The sequence below is a fragment of the Balaenoptera acutorostrata genome, chromosome 5, assembly GCF_949987535.1.
Source record: "Balaenoptera acutorostrata chromosome 5, mBalAcu1.1, whole genome shotgun sequence".
Lineage (NCBI taxonomy): Eukaryota > Metazoa > Chordata > Mammalia > Artiodactyla > Balaenopteridae > Balaenoptera > Balaenoptera acutorostrata.
The window spans coordinates 103,546,064-103,565,431 of record NC_080068.1 but is presented as its reverse complement, the minus strand read 5'-3'; positions in this window follow the sequence as shown (position 1 = coordinate 103,565,431).

The following is a 19,368-nucleotide window of genomic DNA, read 5'->3' as shown; positions in this document are numbered from 1 at the left end:
CGGGTATGGGATGCTAAGGCTGCTGCTGCAGCCACCAAGAAGCCTGTGAGCAAGCACAGGTCACTATCCACACCCCCCTCCCGGGAGCCTGTGCAGCCCGCCACTGCCAGGGTCCCGTGATCCAGGGACAACTCCCCAGGGAGAACACACGGCGCACCTCAGGCTGGTGCAACATCACTCTGGCCTCTGCCACCGCAGGCTCGCCTCGCATCCTTACCCCTCCCTCCCTCTAGCCTGAGTGAGCCAGAGCCCCCGAATCAGCTGCTCCTTTAACCCCTTAACCCCGTCCTGTCTGAGCAAAGAACAAACACCCTCAGGCGACCTACCTGCAGAGGCATGTCCGAATCCAAAGCTGAACACCAGGAGCTGAGCAAACAAAGAAGAGAAAGGGAAATTTCTCCCAGCAGCCTCAGGAATAGCGGATTAAATCTCCACAGTCAACTTGATGTACCCTGCATCTGTGGAATACCTGAAGAGAAAACAAATCATCCCAAATTGAGGAGGTGGACTTTGGGAGCAACGATACATATATTTTTTTTCCCTTTTTCTCTTTTTGTGAGTGTGTATGTGTATGCTTCTGTGTGAGTTGCTCTGTGTAGTTTTGCTTTTACCATTTGTCCTAGGGTTCTGTCCATCCGTTTTTTTTTTTTTTTTAATTACTTAAAAAATTTTTTTTCTTAATAATTATTTTTTATTTTTCATTTTAATAACTTTATTTTATTTTATTCTACTTTATTTTATTTTACTTTAACTTCTTCTTTCTTTCTTTCTTTCTTTTCTTTCTCCCTTTTATTCTGAGCCGTGTGGAGGACAGGCTCTTGGTGCTCCAGCCAGGCATCAGGGCTGTGCCTCTGAGGTGGGAGATCCAACTTCAGGACACTGGTCCACAAGAGACCTCCCAGCTCCACGTAATATCAAATGGCGAAAATGATCTCTCAGAGATCTCCATCTCAACATCAAGACCCAGCTCCACTCAACGACCAGCAATCTTTAGTGCAGGACACCCTTTGCCAAACAACTAGCAAGACAGGAACACAGCCCCATCCATTAGCACAGAGGCTGCCTAAAATCATAATAAGGCCACAGACACCCTCAAACAGACCACCAGACGTGGACGTGCCCACCAGAAAGACAAGATCCAGCCTCATCCACCAGAACACAGGCACTAGTCCCCTCCACCAGGAAGCCTATACAACACACTGAACCAACCTTAGCCACTGGGGAAAGACACCAAAAACAACAGAAACTACAAACCTGCAGCCTGCGAAGAGGAGACTCCAAACACAGTAAGTTAAGCAAAATGAGAAGACAGAGAAACACACAGCAGATGAAGGAGCAAGGCAAAAAACAACCAGACCTAACAAATGAAGAGGAAATAGGCAGTCTACCTGAAAAAGAATTAAGAAAAATGATAGCAAAGATGATCCAAAATCTTGGAAATACAATGGAGAAAATACAAGAAACGTTTAACAAGGAACTAGAAGAACTAAAGAGCAAACAAACAGTGATGAACAACACAATAAATGAAATTAAAAATTCTCTAGAAGGGATCAATAGCAGAATAACGGGCAGAAGAACGGGTAAGTGACCTGGAAGATAAAATAGTGGAAATAACTACTGCAGAGCAGAATAAAGAAAAAAGAATGAAAAGAATTGAGGAGAGTCTCAGAGACCTCTGGGACAACATTAAATGCACCAACATTCGAATTATGGGGGTACCAGAAGAAGAAGAGAAAAAGAAAGGGACTGAGAAAATATTTGAAGACATTATACTTGAAAACTTCTCTAATTTGGGAAAGGAAATAATTAATCAAGTCCAGGAAGCACAGAGAGTCCCATACAAGATAAATCCAAGGAGAAACACGCCAAGACACATATTAATCAAACCATCAAAACTTAAATACAAAAAAACAATATTAAAAGCAACAAGGGAAAAAAAACCAAAAAACACATACAGGGATCCCCATAAGGTTAACAGCTGATCTTTCAGCAGAAACTCTGCAAGCCAAAAGGGAGTGGCAAGACATATTTAAAGTGATGAAGGAGAAAAACCTAAAACCAAGATTACTCTACCCAGCAAGGATCTCATTCAGATTTGAAAGAGAAATTAAAAGCTTCACAGGCAAGAAAAAGCTAAGAGAATTCAGCACCACCAAACCAGCTTTACAACAAATGATAAAAGAACTTCTCTAGGCAAGAAACACAAGAGAAGGAAAACACCTACAATAACAAACCCAAAACATTTAAGAAAATGGGAATAGGAACATACATACCGATAATTACCTTAAATGTAAATGGATTAAATGCTCCCACCAAAAGACACAGACTGGCTGAATGGATACAAAAACAAGACCCATATATATGCTGTCTACAAGAGGCCCACTTCAGACCTAGAGACACATACAGACTGAAAGTGTGGGGATGGAAAAAGATATTCCATGCAAATGGAAATCAAAAGAAAGCTGGAGTAGCAATTCTTATATCAGACAAAACAGACTTTAAAACAAAGACTATTACAAGAGACAAAGAAGGGCACTACATAATGATCAAGGGAGCAATCCAAGAAGAAGATATAACACTTGTAAATATTTATGCACCCAACATAGGAGCACCTCAATACATAAGGCAAATACTAACAGCCATAAAAGGGGAAATAACAGTAACACAATCATAGTAGGGGACTTTAACACGCCACTTTCACAAATGGACAGATCACCCGAAATGAAAATAAATACGGAAATGCAAGCTTTAAATGATACATTATACAAGATGGACTTAATTGATATTTATTGGACATTTCATCCAAAAACAACAGAATACACATTCTTCTCAAATGCTCATGGAACTTTCTCCAGGATAGATCATATCTTGGGTCACAAATCAAGCCTTGGGAAATATGAGAAAATGGAAATTGTGTCAAGTATCTTTTCCAACTACAACACTATGAGACTAGATATCAATTACAGGAAAAAATCTGTAAGAAATACAAACACATGGAGGCTAAACAACACACTACTTAATAACCAAGAGGTCACTGAAGAAATCAAAGAAGAAGTAAAAAAATACCTAGAAACAAATGACAATGAAAACACAATGACCCAAAACCTATGGGATGCAGCAAAAGCAGTTCTAAGAGGGAAGTTTATAGCAATACAATCCTACCTTAAGAAAGAAGAAACATCTCAAATAAACAACCTAACCTTACACCTAAAGCAATTAGAGAAAGAAAAACAAAAAACCCCAAAGTTAGCAGAAGAAAAGAAATCATAAATATCAGATCAGAAATAAATGAAAAAGAAATGAAGGAAATGAGAGCAAAGATCAATAAAACTAAAAGCTGGTTCTTTGAGAAGATAAACAAAATTGATAAACCATTAGCCAGACTCATCAAGAAAAAAAGAGAGAAGACTCAAATCTGTAGAACTAGAAATGAAAAAGGAGAAGTAACCACTGACACTGCAGAAATACAAAGGATCATGAGAGATTACTACAAGCAACTCTATGTCAATAAAATGGACAACCTGGAAGAAATGGACAAATTCTTACAAAAGCACACTCTTCCGAGACTGAACCAGGAAGAAATAGAAAATATGAACAGACCAATCACAAGCACTGAAATTGAAACTGTGATTAAAAATTTTCCAACAAACAAAAACCCAGGACCAGATGGCTTCACAGGCGAATTCTACCAAACATTTAGAGAAGAGCTAACACCTATCCTTCTCAAACTCTTCCAAAATATAGCAGAGGGAGGAACACTCCCAAACTCATTCTACGAGGCCACCATCACTCTGATACCAAAATCAGACAAAGATGTCACAAACAAAGAAAACTACAGGCCAATATCACTGATGAACATAGATGTAAAAATCCTCAACAAAATAGTAGCAAACAGAATCCAGCAGCACACTAAAAGGATCATACACTATGATCAAGTGGGGTTTATCGCAGGAATGCAAGGATTCTTCAATATATGCAAAACAATCAACGTGATACACCATATTAACAAAATAAAGAGAAAAACCACATGATCATCTCAATAGATGCAGAGAAAGCTTTCGACAAAATTCAACACCCATTTATGATAAAAACCCTCCAGAAAGTAGGCATAGAGGGAGGGTTCCTCAACATAATAAAGGTCATATATGACAAACCCACAGCCAACATCGTCCTCAATGTTGAAAAACTGAAACCATTTCCACTAAGATCAGGAACAAGACAAGGTTGCCCACTCTCACAACTATTATTCAACATAGTTTTGGAAGTGTTAGCCACAGCAATCAGAGAAGACAAAGAAATAAAAGGAATCCAAATCGGAAAAGAAGAAGTAAAGCTGTCACTGTTTGCAGATGACATGATACAATACATAGAGAATCCTAAAGATGCTACCAGAAAACTACTAGAGCTAATCAATAAATTTGATAAAGTAGCAGAATACAAAATTAATGCACAGAAATCTCTTGCATTCCTATACACTAATGATGAAAACCTAAAAGTGAAATTAAGAAAACACTTCAATTTACCATTGCAACAAAAAGAATAAAATATCTAGGAATAAACCTACCTAAGGAGACAAAAGACCTGTATGCAGAAAATTATAAGACACTGATGAAAGAAATTAAAGATGATACAAACAGGTGGAGAGATATACCATGTTCTTGGATTGGAAGAATCAACATTGTGAAAATGACTCTGCTACCCAAAGCAATCTACAGATACGATGCAATCCCTATCAAACTACCACTGGCATTTTTCACAGAACTAGAGCAAAAAATTTCACAATGTGTATGGAAACACAAAAGATCCCGAATACCCAAAGCAATCTTGAGAAAGAAAAATGGAGCTGGAGGAATCAGGCTTCCTGTCTTCAGACTATACTACAAAGCTACAGTAATCAAGACAGTATGGTATTGGAACAAAATCAGAAATATAGATCAATGGAACAGGATATAAAGCCCAGAGATATACCCACACACATATGGTCACCTTATCTTTGATAAAGTAGGCAAGAATATACAGTGGAGGAAAGACAGCCTCTTCAATAGTGGTGCTGGGAAAACTGGACAGCCACATGTAAAAGAATGAAATTAGAATACTCCCTAACACCATACACAAAAATAAACTCAAAATGGATTAAAGACCTAAATGTAAGGCCAGACATCTTCAAACTCTTAGAGGAAAACATAGGCAGAACACTCTATGACATAAATCACAGCAAGATCCCTTTTGACCCACCTCCTAGAGAAATGGAAATAAAAAAAAAGTAAACAAATGGGACCTAATGAAACTTAAAAGCTTTTGCACAGCAAACGAAACCATAAACAAGACGAAAATACAACCCTCAGAATGGGATAAGATATTTTCAAACGAAGTAAGGATTAACCTCCAAAACATACAAGCAACTCATGCAGCTCAATATCAAAAAACCAAACAACCTAATCCAAAAATGGGCAGAAGACCTAAATAGACATTTCTCCAAAGAAGATATACAGATTGTCAACAAACACAAGAAAGAATGCTCAACATCATTAATCATTAGAGAAATGCAAATCAAAACTACAATGAGATATCATGTCACACCGGTCAGAATGGACATCATCAAAAAATCTACAAACAATAAATGCTGGAGAGGGTGTGGAGAAAAGGGAACTCTCTTGCACTGTTGGTGGGGATGCAAATTGATACAGCCACTATGGAGTACAGTATGGAGGTTCCTTAAAAAACTAAAAATAGAACTACCATACAACCCAGCAATCCCACTACTGGGCATATATCCTGAGAAAACCATAATTCAAAAGGAGTCATGTCCCAAAATGTTCATTGCAGCTCTATTTACAATAACCAGGACATGGAAGCAACCTAAGTGTCCATCAACAGATGAATGGATAAAGAAGATGTGGCACGTATATACAATGGAATATTACTCAGCCATACAAAGCAACGAAACTGAGTTATTTGTAGTGAGGTGGATTGACCTAGAGACTGCCATACAGAGTGAAGTAAGTCAGAAAGAGAAAAACAAATATTGTATGCTAACACCTATATATGGAATCTAAAAAAAAAAAAAAAGAAAGAAAAAATAATGTCAGAAGAACCTAGGGACAAGATGGGAATAAAGATGCAGACCTACTAGAAATGGACTTGAGGATACTGGGAGGGGGAAGGGTAAGCTGAGACAAAGTGAGAGAGTGGCATGGACATATATATACTATCAAACGTAAAATAGATAACTAGTGGGAAGCAGCCGCATAGCACAGGAAGATCAGCTCGGTGTTTTGTGACCACCTAGAGGGGTGGGATAGGGAGGGTGGGAGGGAGGGAGATGCAAGAGGGAAGAGATATAGGGACACATGTATATGTGTAACTGATTCACTTTGTTATAAAGTAGAAACTAACACACCATTGTAAAGCAATTATACTCCAATAAAGATGTTAAAAAAAAAAAAAGAGTTAGGTGAAGACCCTACTTTAGTGGGTTTACGATAGAGAAACTGACATAACTTAGAAAATGTCAGGGCCTCTTATGTCTTCGTTTCCTATTCTGCTGTGCTATACCTCCCCTATAGCAATGAATGCTTAACTTTCCAAAAAGGAAAAGGGAATGTAATTCTATTTAAGAGTAATAACTCAAATATTACTCTACTTCACCACGATCAAGGTCCTGACATAGTTTGAGTCCTCATGTAGTCCATTATTGAACCACATTGCTTGTCCATGGCCACTCCTTCACCCCTACACACAGTCAGATTCAAAATACCAGCCACAAAGAGGAGATCAAGACAAACAAGAGACACCAGAGAATCAAGAGATGACTAGGGCAGAACACAACCCACTAATGACATGTGGGCAACGTTTTCTTTTACTCCAGAGCCGACCGCAAATGAACATGTCCTAAGCTTCATTGTCCTTATCTATACGAAGCAGACAGCACTCTCCATTTATAAAGACTGCAGGTAAGGGATGTTAGTCCTTAGCAAGTGCATATACATAGTTAATGCACGATAAATAACAGCCATTATTTTTTCAAAAAGAGAAAAAAGTCACATTAAAAAAAATTAAGCATCCAAAATGGTGAAATAAGGTATTCCAGTGATCCCATATATTTCCCAAGCAAGTTAGTAAGAATTTGCAAAATCTTCTCCCAATTGCCCCATATCCCGTATCCAGTGCCTGCTCTTAGTCTCACAAACAACCCCCTCCATACACTCTTCCCTGTATCTTCCTCCCAAAGCTAATTAGTATCATGCCTTGTTTCTTTTATAATTTTCTCTCCATGTTACCCATTATTCAGATTATCTACAAGAAAATAACAATGAACAGGAAAGAGGAGGGGCTCTGACTGAACAGGATTGGAGTCCTCTCCCTTCCTCCAGCACCTGCAGCTCTCTCCTCTCAAGCTTTGCGGATCTCACGAGCCCAGCAAACAAGCAGGCTTAGGTACTCTCCCTAGAGGATGAGGATGAGAGTACAGAAAGTTAAAATTCTCATTAGGGGTGGGAGGGAAGGAATGTGGAGAAAGGCTGGGGGCCCCTCGCATGTTATTTGATCCTACTCTCATCACACTGGTGCTGGAAGGGCAAAATCTCCATAGGGTGTAGATACCAGGTCTTGGGCTCTGTTAACAACCTTGCACTAGAGTTACTTATTTTTCAGAATGGTCCTTGTTGCTTCCTCCTCCCCATCCTCCTCCTCCTAAATGATTCACCTAAGGGACCTCAACTTATATTTGATGAAACTGTGCTCTTTTGAGATCCTCTCCTACATCTTAGTGTGACGTGCGTTTTACTTTGCCCTGCATTTATTTGTGGGTTATTATGGAGTCTACTGAGATGGAAAATATACTGGAGATCTTACTTCACATGTTCAAGACTTTGCCATTTTTAATGGGCTTTCCCATAATCTCCATCTCCTCTTCCTACCCCACCTATTCCTCTTCCTCCCCCTCCCCCTCCTCCTTTTCTTCCTCTCTTCCATTGAAACCTGCTACATGTCTAATAAAAATAAAATTTGGGTGTTTTTCTTTTTTTATTTATTTTTGGAAACCCAATCATTATCTTTACTCTCATTGAGACCTTATTTTCGAGGACTATTTTTACAAAGTGACTTTTACAGGCAATATTCTGTGCAACAGAGATTTTTCAGTCACTGTGGTAGAATCCAGAATACTGGGTTTCAAAGGTGGAATTGCTAGGGAAAGTGTGTAGGCCTAGCTGCTGCTGTTATCCTGACCTTATAAACCCTCTTGCAGGTGCCTGTCTCTTTGGCCATCTCAAATTGCCACAGGAAGAGGTGATGACAGTTTCGTTTCACCCAGTCCCTTGAGTTATGAGTAATTTTGCTAGACTCTTGTCATTTTCTGGCAGTTCTCATGAAGCTGTGCTGAATTTGCAAACAAAGGCAAAAGGCAAACAATGGTCTAAGCTGCTCTGAGATTGCCTCATTAAATTGCAGCCTGCTGGAAGCTTTCTGCTTATAGCAATGAACACATCTGAGCCTACGATGATGTCACCATCTAAAACCCTGTTCACATTGCTTGGAATGATAGAGCTGTCCCATGTGCAACTAAGCAAAAAAAATTTAATTCATTAAACATGTAAGGAAGGAAAAAGGAAAGAAAAGAAAACTGCCCCAGTTTTCAGGAAAGCTAATTTTCAGCTCTCCTGCTGCTATATCAGCCTTGTCACCAATGAGCAGTTTACCTGAGTTTTTCAAGACTCAGTTTAACCTTCTGGAACTTGGGTACACTGACACCCTTTCCGTTTGGGGAATCCACTGAGTCCTGCACTTGTCTCCTGTTCAGAGATGGAGTTGTGTGACATGTTCTCCATAATCTTTTTCATTTCAGAAATAGTATGCATTTGTGAGGTTATGGGAAAGCCCTTTAAAAACGGCAAAGTCCTGAACATGTGAAGTAAGGTCCCCAGGGTATTCTTCATCTCAGTAGCCTTCATGATAACCCACAAACAAAAGCAGGGCAAAGTAAAACAAACGTCAGACTAAGATGTAGGAGACAATCTCAAAAGAATACAGTTTCATTAAATGTAAGTTGAGATCCCTTAGGTCAGCGGTCCCCAACATTTTTGGCACTATAGACAGTGCAGGGGTGGGGGCGGATTTTTTGGGCGGTAATGCAAGTGATGGGGAGAGGAAGATAAAGCTTTGCCCACTCGCCCATCGCTCACCTCCTGCTGTGTGGCCCGGTTCTTAATAGGCCACAGACCTGTAGCAGTCCTCGGCCCCGGAGGTTGGGGACCCTGGCCTTAGGTGAATCATTTAGTCTCTGAGAGTCAGTGTCCTCATACATAAATTATGATGAAATGGACCAATCTGTTATCCTCACAAGGTTACTAGGAGATTACAAGAGACTATTTTTATTTAAGTCTTATTATTTATTTTAGATAATAAATGTATTAAAAATTATTTAAAATAGATCATTTAAGAAAACCTGAAGTCTATGGAATTAGTTGTCCCAATGGAAAAAGTGTCTAGTTATTGAAGAATCTTTCCCAAACACTATCTGGATTCATAGCCCTCTAAATTGAGTTAAGCCTGTGCTCAATCTACTCATCTATAAAATGAGGTAATAAGACCTAACCCACAGGGTTAAATGTGAGGCTTAATACAATAAAACAATGGAGAATGTGTCTGGTATATCTAATAAACATTTGTTTCCTTTACATTTCTTAACTCTTCTATGGCATGGAATTCCATGTGATTGTAGACATAAAAAAATGACATTAAGATCAACATTTTTGACAAACAGCAGCAATAACAGCCAAAGAAACAAGTATCCAGTCTCTAAGTTCTTGAATTCCAGAGGGAGTCTAACCTCCTAGACAGGTGTGAACCAAGCCTCATCCAGGGCAGGGACCCTGTGCACAGCAGCCTCCGTCTTGACCTGTTTGATCATAACTTCTGAAGGAGACCTGGGCTTCCAGGGTGGAGAGAGTTGTGGCAAAAGCATCATCACCAGCAACACCAAGAAGCTGCCTGAGCAGCGGTGCCCTCCTCTCCCTGGATTGTGCCCTCCCTGAGGATTACCCTTTGATCTTTCATTCTGCCCGTCTCTAAAGGACAAAAGATCCTTTCTATGAAGATACTAGCGAGTCACAAATTGGCCATCTCAAAACCTTCCTATGAAGCAAAAGAAAGTAGAAACTCACCCCTCCTTTCTCTCCTGAGGAGAGGTGCCCATACCCCATGTCTTTCTACAGAACAGAAAGTGGAGCTGCCTCTCCCAGGCCAGGAGGATGCACTCTCCCTATTTAAGCAGAGAGAGAGAAGCTACCCCATGCCAACTCAAGTAGACCCCTGGCCCAGAACAAAGGTAGCCTGTTCTGTGACCAGATGCCACTCCACACCCAAAACATGAGGTCCATCCCATACAGACACAGTACTTCCAATGGAGCTGAACCCTCAGGGGGAAGCCCACTGACTGAACAGTACCCCTTTCCCCGAAACCTCCCCCAGATAATCTGAACTAGATATGCCTTCCTGACCTGCGGCAAGTGGCATGTGAGGCTGGCAGCTTGTCCCAGACTGGCCTCTCCCACCTTCATCCTCCATGTCCTTCTATGGACCAGATGTTCCTATTGCTGCTGCTGATGATGCTGAACAAACCGTCTCATAGAAATTATGAGAGAAAGTGCCCTGGGGCCAGGTTTATGATAAGACTGAAGCTTAACGGTGGTGCTGGTAGTAGTGACTCTCCCCTTGAGGAAGCGTCCTCTTGCCTCCAGCCACAGCCTCCCACTCGACATTTCCTAGGGCCCCAGTTACCTTTTTTTCTAATGGGTGCCCATACTGATCAATGTCAGGACAATTGATTCCTGAGATACACCCTATGTTTACAGCCACTAGGGCACCGATCCCAATCAGCGGTAGATACAGGCTCTCAGCCAGCCAGAGAAAGAGAGAGTTGCTGCTGTCAAGGGCACCACCACAGCTGCTATGAAAGGCTGAGACTATTCCCTCGATCATCTGTAGCAGACTCTAAGGCCCCCAGCACTTCTATTTCCATCCACACTCCCAGCCCCTGAGACGTATTACTTCAAGTATGACCACAACATGTTGACCTTTGACTCCAGCTGAGTCAATCCCAAACTCATGGACGAGCTTTGTGGCAAGCAAATTGTTCTCACCAAATATAAAGAAATTCTGGGTTGATCAGAAACATAACTACTCACTGTGATGACTAGCCCCTTCCAGAGCAACTCTGCTTTGCTGAGGTGGAGAAAGCAGCCTTCATTGATGACCTGCATTGTCCCCAAAGTGATCTCAAAGTCACCTTGTCTTGTTCTCTGTGCTAAGCAAAGTTCTAGAGATGAATGGGAAACTGCTCCAATAACCCCACTGTCTGAGAAATGTGATTTGGTGGCCAGAGATCTGGACATGACAGTGGGCAAGGGGAACAGGGGCCAACTCAGGGAACACCTGTCACTTCCACCCCATAACCTAGGAAGAGTGATTCATACACAGAGATGTGGGGTCAGACAGAGGGGAATCCCACCTCATATCATCCACCTCCTCAAATATCACTACAATAAATCATTCTTGGAAAAACCATTAGGCTTTAAAAGATATGCTGTACTATGTATTTTTGGAGAGCATTTGGAGAGAAATAGCTGGAAAAATGTCTTATTGGTACAGCAAAACAAGGTTTTATTTGCTATGCAATGTGTGTCTAAACATTGAGGTCTCCAAATATCATGCCATGATTTCTAACATCTCTCTCTTGAAAACAGCACTTTCCAGTAGGTCTTTGTCACTGTGGTCCCATTTAGCCAGTGAGCACTTCTTTTCAGCCAAGGTTGGTAACAGAACTGGAATGAAGAAGCCACAGCTACAACCTTAGCTCTCAGTGAAAATGACCTTAAAGACAAAGCCCCAGGCAGCATGATGACTTTCCTCTCAGTAAACATTTTTACAGATCATGTTTTATACATTCCACTCTTCACAGTCATTGCAGGGAACACTGAACCTGTGTCTATTTCACTCCAGATTATTCAAAGACTATTATGGTTGCTTACTGATGGATTAGACAAGAGGTTTTGGTTTTCTAAAAGGAAGAAAAGAGCAATTTAGTGTGAGTTCTTTGCTCCCTGCTCTATCCACACTTTTCTTATTTACCTTTGAGGACAATAAGAAAATCAAGTTAGACAGCTAGACCCAAACTGTGAGTCCTATGTAACAGCATATCTCAGCCTTGAGTCTAGAGAGTAGGGATATAGTTCTTGGAGGAAAATTAGAATCTTTTCCCTGGGAGCTGTTAATTCAATATACAAATTGTTATAATAAAATTGAGGTTATATTGTTGACTAAAATTTCCCTACTACACATGAAAATTCTTCTACTACTAAGAGAAGAGGGGTTGGGTTTATTTGTACTTATAACTTGTATTTGTAACATAAAGTGGGTACACATATTGAGTAAATTATTAAGCAATGAAAATCAGTGATTGAATACAGAGTACCCCATGAGGACAGCTAAATCAAAAACTAGAAAATCATGACCTTAGTGCTCAAGCCATGGAAGCATCAAAAGCTTTAGTTCAGTATATAAAACGTATCTATGCATGTGTGATTTAGATAGAGACATGGGAAAATTCAGAAGAAAAGTAACCAATAACATATGTCAAATTTCAATATGCCACAGTGTTTGTATAAGAAACATGCTTTAAAACTTTAGTCAAAAATTATCCACTCATGTATTTCCAATGTGTTTGCATATGTTTGTGTGAGCCAAACTAATTTCAGATTTTGTGTTGTAGTATTTAAATCCCAAATACAAGAATGTGTTCATATACTGATGTATTGGGTCTGAAAATATAATATATGGTATATATTTTTTAAAAAAAAGAGTGAAAGGAACATCACAAAGGAAATCAGTTGAAGTAATGCGAGTTAAGAATGCAGAGGGCATCTCAAGGAAGGAACACAAAGTTGGGATCAGACCAAATTCACCTAGTATCCCAGTGCCATTACTTATAAATGGCATGACCTTGGTAGGTTTACTTACGATTTCTAAAGTTAGTCTCTTTGAGATTCAATCAATTTCCTCATTCGAAAAATGGTAGTAATAGAGGTGATTGTCAGGATAAGTTGAGATATGTTTACTTCTTTTAATACAAATTAATAATATATAATAAGTTTGAAGAGATACAGGTTTACCTCAGAGATATTCAGTTCCAGACTGCCACAATAAAGCGAGAATCACAATAAAGCAAGTCACGTGAAATTTTTTTAGTTTCCAAGTGCATACAAAAGTTATGTTTACACTATACTATAGTCTATTAAGTGTGCAATGGCATTATGTCTAAAAAAAAGTGTAGATACCTTAATTAAAAAATACTTTATGGCTAAAAAAATGCTAACCAGCATCTGAGCCTTCAGAAAGCTGTAATCTTTTTTGCAATAGTAACATCAAAGATCACTGATCACAGATTACCATAAAAAATATAATAATAATGAAAAACTTTGAATTATTGAACGAATTACCAAAATGTTACACAGACACGTGAAGTGAGCAAATGCTATTGGAAAAATGGTGCCAATAGACTTGTTCAACCAAGGGTTGCCACAAACCTTCCATTTGTAAAAAATGCAATGCCTGTGAAGTGTGATAAAGAAATTTCACGTATTTCATAGAGCAGAGTCTTCTTGCAATGAATATCTCAGTTCACAATAATTCTGCCTCCTCTGGGGATAGCCCTCACATGTCAGTGGCCATGTTACTACTTAAATGACAGTCCGCCTCATGGCCATATTTGATGGATGAAGGGTATGCACTTAATCCAGTCTGATCCACTTAGATATCCAATGAAGGGCAGGGAGGCACAAAGAGACAGGAAGTCATAAAGCAGAGTCAGGTTAATGACAGGCTTCCAGGTAGAAGATTCAAGTGTCTCAGCTGTTCCAAGTTAGAATCTCCCTGGTTACTTTCTTTCCCAAGTTGTTGACACCCTCTCCTATTCCACCAGATACTTGAACATCCTTCCAAATATTTGCTTTTTTTCTTAAACTAACCAGGGTCAGGTTTTATCACTCAAAATAAAATGACATAAATAAAAACAGATCTGTACTAATATAGGCGTCCTGCTTGAGTTCTCTGAACTTAAGAATCCCTTATGCTTGGCCACCATTGTATCACAGTGCTAGTAAAGTCCTAGTCAAAGAAGGGGAGTTTAATAAACATTGAAAGGATAGAGAAATAAATGAATGAGTGAAGAAATAAAATATATTTAAATAAATTATATGCAAAATTTTGCTCTCACTTTTTTATCTTCACTTGGGAGACAAAAGATGCATGGTCTTTAGTTGATTCTAAAATCAGTTCCTGTCCCAAGAAATTTGGCAAACTCTCGCTTAGAGAGTAATCAGAAGAGCATGGGATCAAGTGTCCCGAAATCATTTGCTAATAAACTCAGACATAGGAGGTATTGTGAACCTAGCCTTACCCTTGAAAGCCCCAGCACAGAAAGCTGGGAAAAATAAAGGCTTGAGCATATCTGAACAAATTAGAACTCTGTCTTCTTCTAACATCCCTTTTCACAAGTATTTGGCCTTCCAAATGTCCAATGAAACATGTCTGTCTTTTGGCATTTCTTTAAAAGGCCAGTCTTGACAATGACTGATGAGAGGGCCCAATAAAATAAATGTTTTCCCATATAAATTTGAAACCATCTGAGACAGAGTTAGAAATAAGGTCAAGGGAAATGAAAATCTTTTCTCAGTGACAATTAAAAGCTGTTTAGGTGAATGTGGCTAACTGTGAAAGTACAGTGCCTAATAACATTAGGATGACACTCCCATACAGACACAAGCAGTTCTTGCTGGGGATGAGGTCTTTACCAGACTTCTTGCAGGGCCTCTTGTGCACCACAACACACCCACTCTATTGATGGGCAGATTCCTAAAGGGAGGGAAGAGAAAAGGACTGAGTTGAAACTAACAATGGGAAAAATTGTGGAGAGTGGAAAGGGAACAGGAAGTTCATGTGAATGTGTTTCCCCCCACTTGGAAACAATAAGCACGGGAAAAGAAAGTTCCTCATTAAAATAGTGTTACTGCTATGTTGATATTTTTTGAGGGGTAAAGAGGTATGGTATAGAGAGGACGTGAAGGCTTTAAAAAAAATTAGATCTAGAATCAAGTTATAACCATGCCACTTAAATCTTTGGTAAGTTACCTGACCTCTCTGAGTACAGATTCTACATCTGTAGAAGCAATCAGTCTACACCCTTACACAGATTATGATAACATAACATGAGTATAACAAATGTGCTGAACATTTTTCCTGGCACAGTATTCAAATAAAATCCTTGAACAATAAAAAGAAAATAATGAGGTTATAGTATCAGAAAGCCTATGACATAGCAGGGAGAAAAATGGGAGCTCAGTGCCTGAATCAAAGTTACTGTTAATGGCAGGAACATGTAATAAGAATTTATTATGTGCCAGGCAATATATTGCACAATTTATATTCCTTGTCTTATTTAAAAGAGATACTAACCATAGGGTATGAGTAGTGATATGCGCCCCTTTACACAGAAATGAAAACTAAGGACTGAAATGGCTACATAACTTAAGATCAGTCAAGTGGGTAAGCAAGAAATTCAAGCCCATGTTGTCTGGGTTCAAAGACTGTATCTTTAACTATGATAGCATATTATCTCCCCATACTCAATGAGGAAATAAAAGATGCATAAATGAATGGGACGGAGGACCCTCCAGGAAGCAATGGGTCATCGATTTCAGCTCAGGCACTAAGGACTTTGATCATCTTCATATTCTTGCCCAAGGCAGACTCTGTGTTTCCACATGAAAGTTTCCTTTCCTCTTTGACCCTGGCAAGGCTACACCTGCAATGATGTATTAAACTTTGAACATTGAAAGAACTCAACAAACAGCTCCAAGAATAACAGTTCAGGTGAGTAGAAAGACTGATTCATAACAGGAATTTTAAAAAGGAATGAGTTTCAAAGATATTTCAAATCTTGGCCAAGTGACAAGAAAAAGAAGACCTGATTGTTATCTGTGCATATTTAAGGGCCTGGAAAAGAAGAATGACTGGAATGTATAATATTAGTTTTTTTTTTTTTTTTTCTTTACTTTTTTTAAAAGTTACATTTAAGAAGCTAAGGTAAATCCAGGAAAGAGACCACAGAGGGACTAGACTTCGAAAAATGCCTTTAGATATTTAGGGCTGGACCCAGAGCTAAGATTTGGCAAATCTCTCCAGAGAAAAGAATAATGATTCAAAGGCTGGGGAAATATCCCTCAGTTTCCTCTGAAGGATTTTGTCATGTTCAAAGTGGATAAAGAAGGCTAAGTCCTAAGTCAATAGCAGGCTTATGTAAGTAGTACACTGTTGGCAGGGGTGAGAAAAAGAGAACAGCTAAGACATCCTGAAAGTTATTCTGTTTCCTCCAAGGGAACAGGTTTAAGTGACAGAAAACTGACATTGAGTATAATACCCAGTTCAAGTAAACTATTATGAATTCATTATTATGGGAAATCAGGGAAATTTGAAGGTAAATGCTTCCCATGGGTGTATCTGGGAAAAGGAGAATGGAAAACATCTAGCAAATAGATCAACATAGATTTAAGTGTCTACATAATGTTTGACATCATATTATTTGTTCAAGAATAATAATGATCATTTTGTTGAAATTTGATTTCTACCCAGTGAAGTGGGAAACACATAAAAAAAATCTCTGCAGAAAAGGCAAAGCAACATGCTCAGCTCTGTGGAGTTGTTTTTGTTTTCTAATCCTGTCATTATCAATTTGGTTGCTTATCAGCTAATTTTCAGGAAACTAAACACTGTAGTTGGGTTCTAAATTTGAAGGGCAGTTTTGATACTGAATTTCTGTGTAGTAGATTGTATTATTTTGCTTAAATATTCACTGATCTTAATCTCGCTCACCCATACAAGGCCCTTTCTTAGTGCCTTCTTTTAGGAGGAACAAAAATTGGGGAAGAAAGCATTGTTTCTTGGGGGATAGACTCAAATACATATTACATTGTTTTTAATGGGTCATTAGGTAGAAACTCATAACTCCAGAAGGTAATTCAGAAGCACTTCCAACAACTACTTGTATTTTTACTTAGGATACTATGAAACAATACCAAAATATCAGCTTTTACTAATTCCTCATCTCCCAATTGGTGACATTTTTCTTCTTAAAAACTGTCAATGATTTAAGCAGGATTTCTATCCCCAAATATTAGGAAGTTTTTTTGGGGGGGGGGGCAGGTTTATCATCCATAGGCAAACACATGTGCATCACCTGGTCACTTATTCTAATTCTTGAGGTGACAACTCCCTAACTCAATTTACTTCTGAGTTAACAGTTGGTGATGAAATTCAGTTACAGTTGCTTCTTTCTCACTTAAAGCACTGATATTTGGACTTTCGATAGTTCCTAACAGAAGTAATACAAACCATAAGGCAAGTGAAACTTCTCAAGTTACAGTATAAGATGCAGAGATACCCCATCTCTTATAAAAATTCTCAGGGGAATGTATTAGACATTTGTGTTCCTATGGTATTCACACCCCAAGACAGACTCCCACATGGTATTCATGAATAAGGAAAGAAAATGTATCTTGATAAATGCCCAAGAAGCAGAATTATCCAAACACCTTCTAGCATCCTTTATGAATAAGAATAACTGATCATCAATGTAAACCAACAAAGTTATATTCAAATATTAATTTTATAAATAATGCTTATTGTATCATTTAGAAAAAAGTAGGTTATGCTGCCATAACAAATGACCCCCAAATTTCAGTGGTTTAAAGCAATAAAATAGTTGTTTGTTGTCCAGGAACCATTGTAGATTGGCAAGGATAGGATCCTCTTCTGTTTCTGATATAGTTAGAATGCAGGGTTGGATAAAGTCTCACCATGTAGAAGATCACCTTGCTCCATAGCACAGAAAAGGGCAATATGGAGAATCACATCCCAGACAGTAAATTCTTCTGCCCAGAGGAAACATGTGTATTTTATTGACCTAGATAAGTGGTCTGATCATGTCTAAACTTGAGTGCATGGAGGAACTAAAATCTGACCATGTGCTCAGAGGAAGAGAACCAGAAATACTAGTGAGCAGAATTTGTATCCTACTTACAAAAAGAGTGTTATTCAATCGTTTGAGGGAAGCTATACAGCTCTCCTCAGTGTAAAACTCATGAGGTTTATGACAATCTTCCATTTAATTGCAGACTGTTTTGTTGGCTCTCCATTTATGTATTGCTATTGATTTATCTTTGTAAAAAATTAAGCATCGCCTTAATTCCGATTCTATATGAGACTTCATAGATTTAAATATAAGATTTCTGCTCTCTATTTGCTCGATGTTTTAGGTAAGCTCAGGCTTCTCTAAAAACAAAATATATCCAGCTCAGACAGGAGAAAAGCTAATCTGGGTAGGCTTTCTGAGGGACGTAACATTAGAGCAAACTTTCATAGCATGAGGAGGTGTTACAAAAGCACCTGGATGGAGAAGTGACAGAAGCATCTGTATTCCAGTCCAGAAAAATATGTTCCAGATACCTGTTGTAGGCAGATTCTTGGGAGGTATTAATTAAAAGCTCACACTTTTTGTCTCAAGTAAAACTTGAAAAAATGAGAAAAATTACAAGGCTGTATTTACTATTTTAGAGGTCAGGGATTCAGATTTGTTACAAATGTGCACAAGGAAGCAAGAGATGGTAAGCATTCATCACTAAACTGCATATCTGAAAGGATGGTGGATGGGTGGATGGTGTCTTGCAGAAGGTTTTGATATGCACAGAGGTTTCACCAAGGAATGTGAACCAAATCCATCTAAAGAACTTAGAGGTTGCCCTGAGGCCTTAAAAGAACTTTCTCCTGTTTTCAATACCTCCTGCTTTCCCTGAAACCACTGTCAGAATGTTGAAAAGCCAGACTGCACTTGCAGAAAGAAATATAGATAGTTGAGAGTGTAAGGAAGTCAGTTGGATAAGGATTTATTTGAATAATTATTATTTTATGTTATAATTATCTGAACACTGGTCTGTCTCCTTTTTTCCTGTAAGACCACTGCCCTATTTGAATAAGAGGTGAGTACTTCAGCGTGCCACTAAGCACCAATGTATCTTTTCACCACCGAGGACTTGAAACTTTGTTGAGAATACATGGAAAGCAGTCAAAAGAATATGGCTTTTAGAGACTTTCTAATTTTGAACCCGAGCACCATGAGAGCATATTATGTATCACTGCTGAATTCTTATTTCCTCAACTGTACAATGGAACCGATAACTACAGCAGAAATGTGGGAGGGTTAAATTAGATTAATCAAAGCAGAATATTCCAAGTCAATAACAATCTCCTCAGTATTAC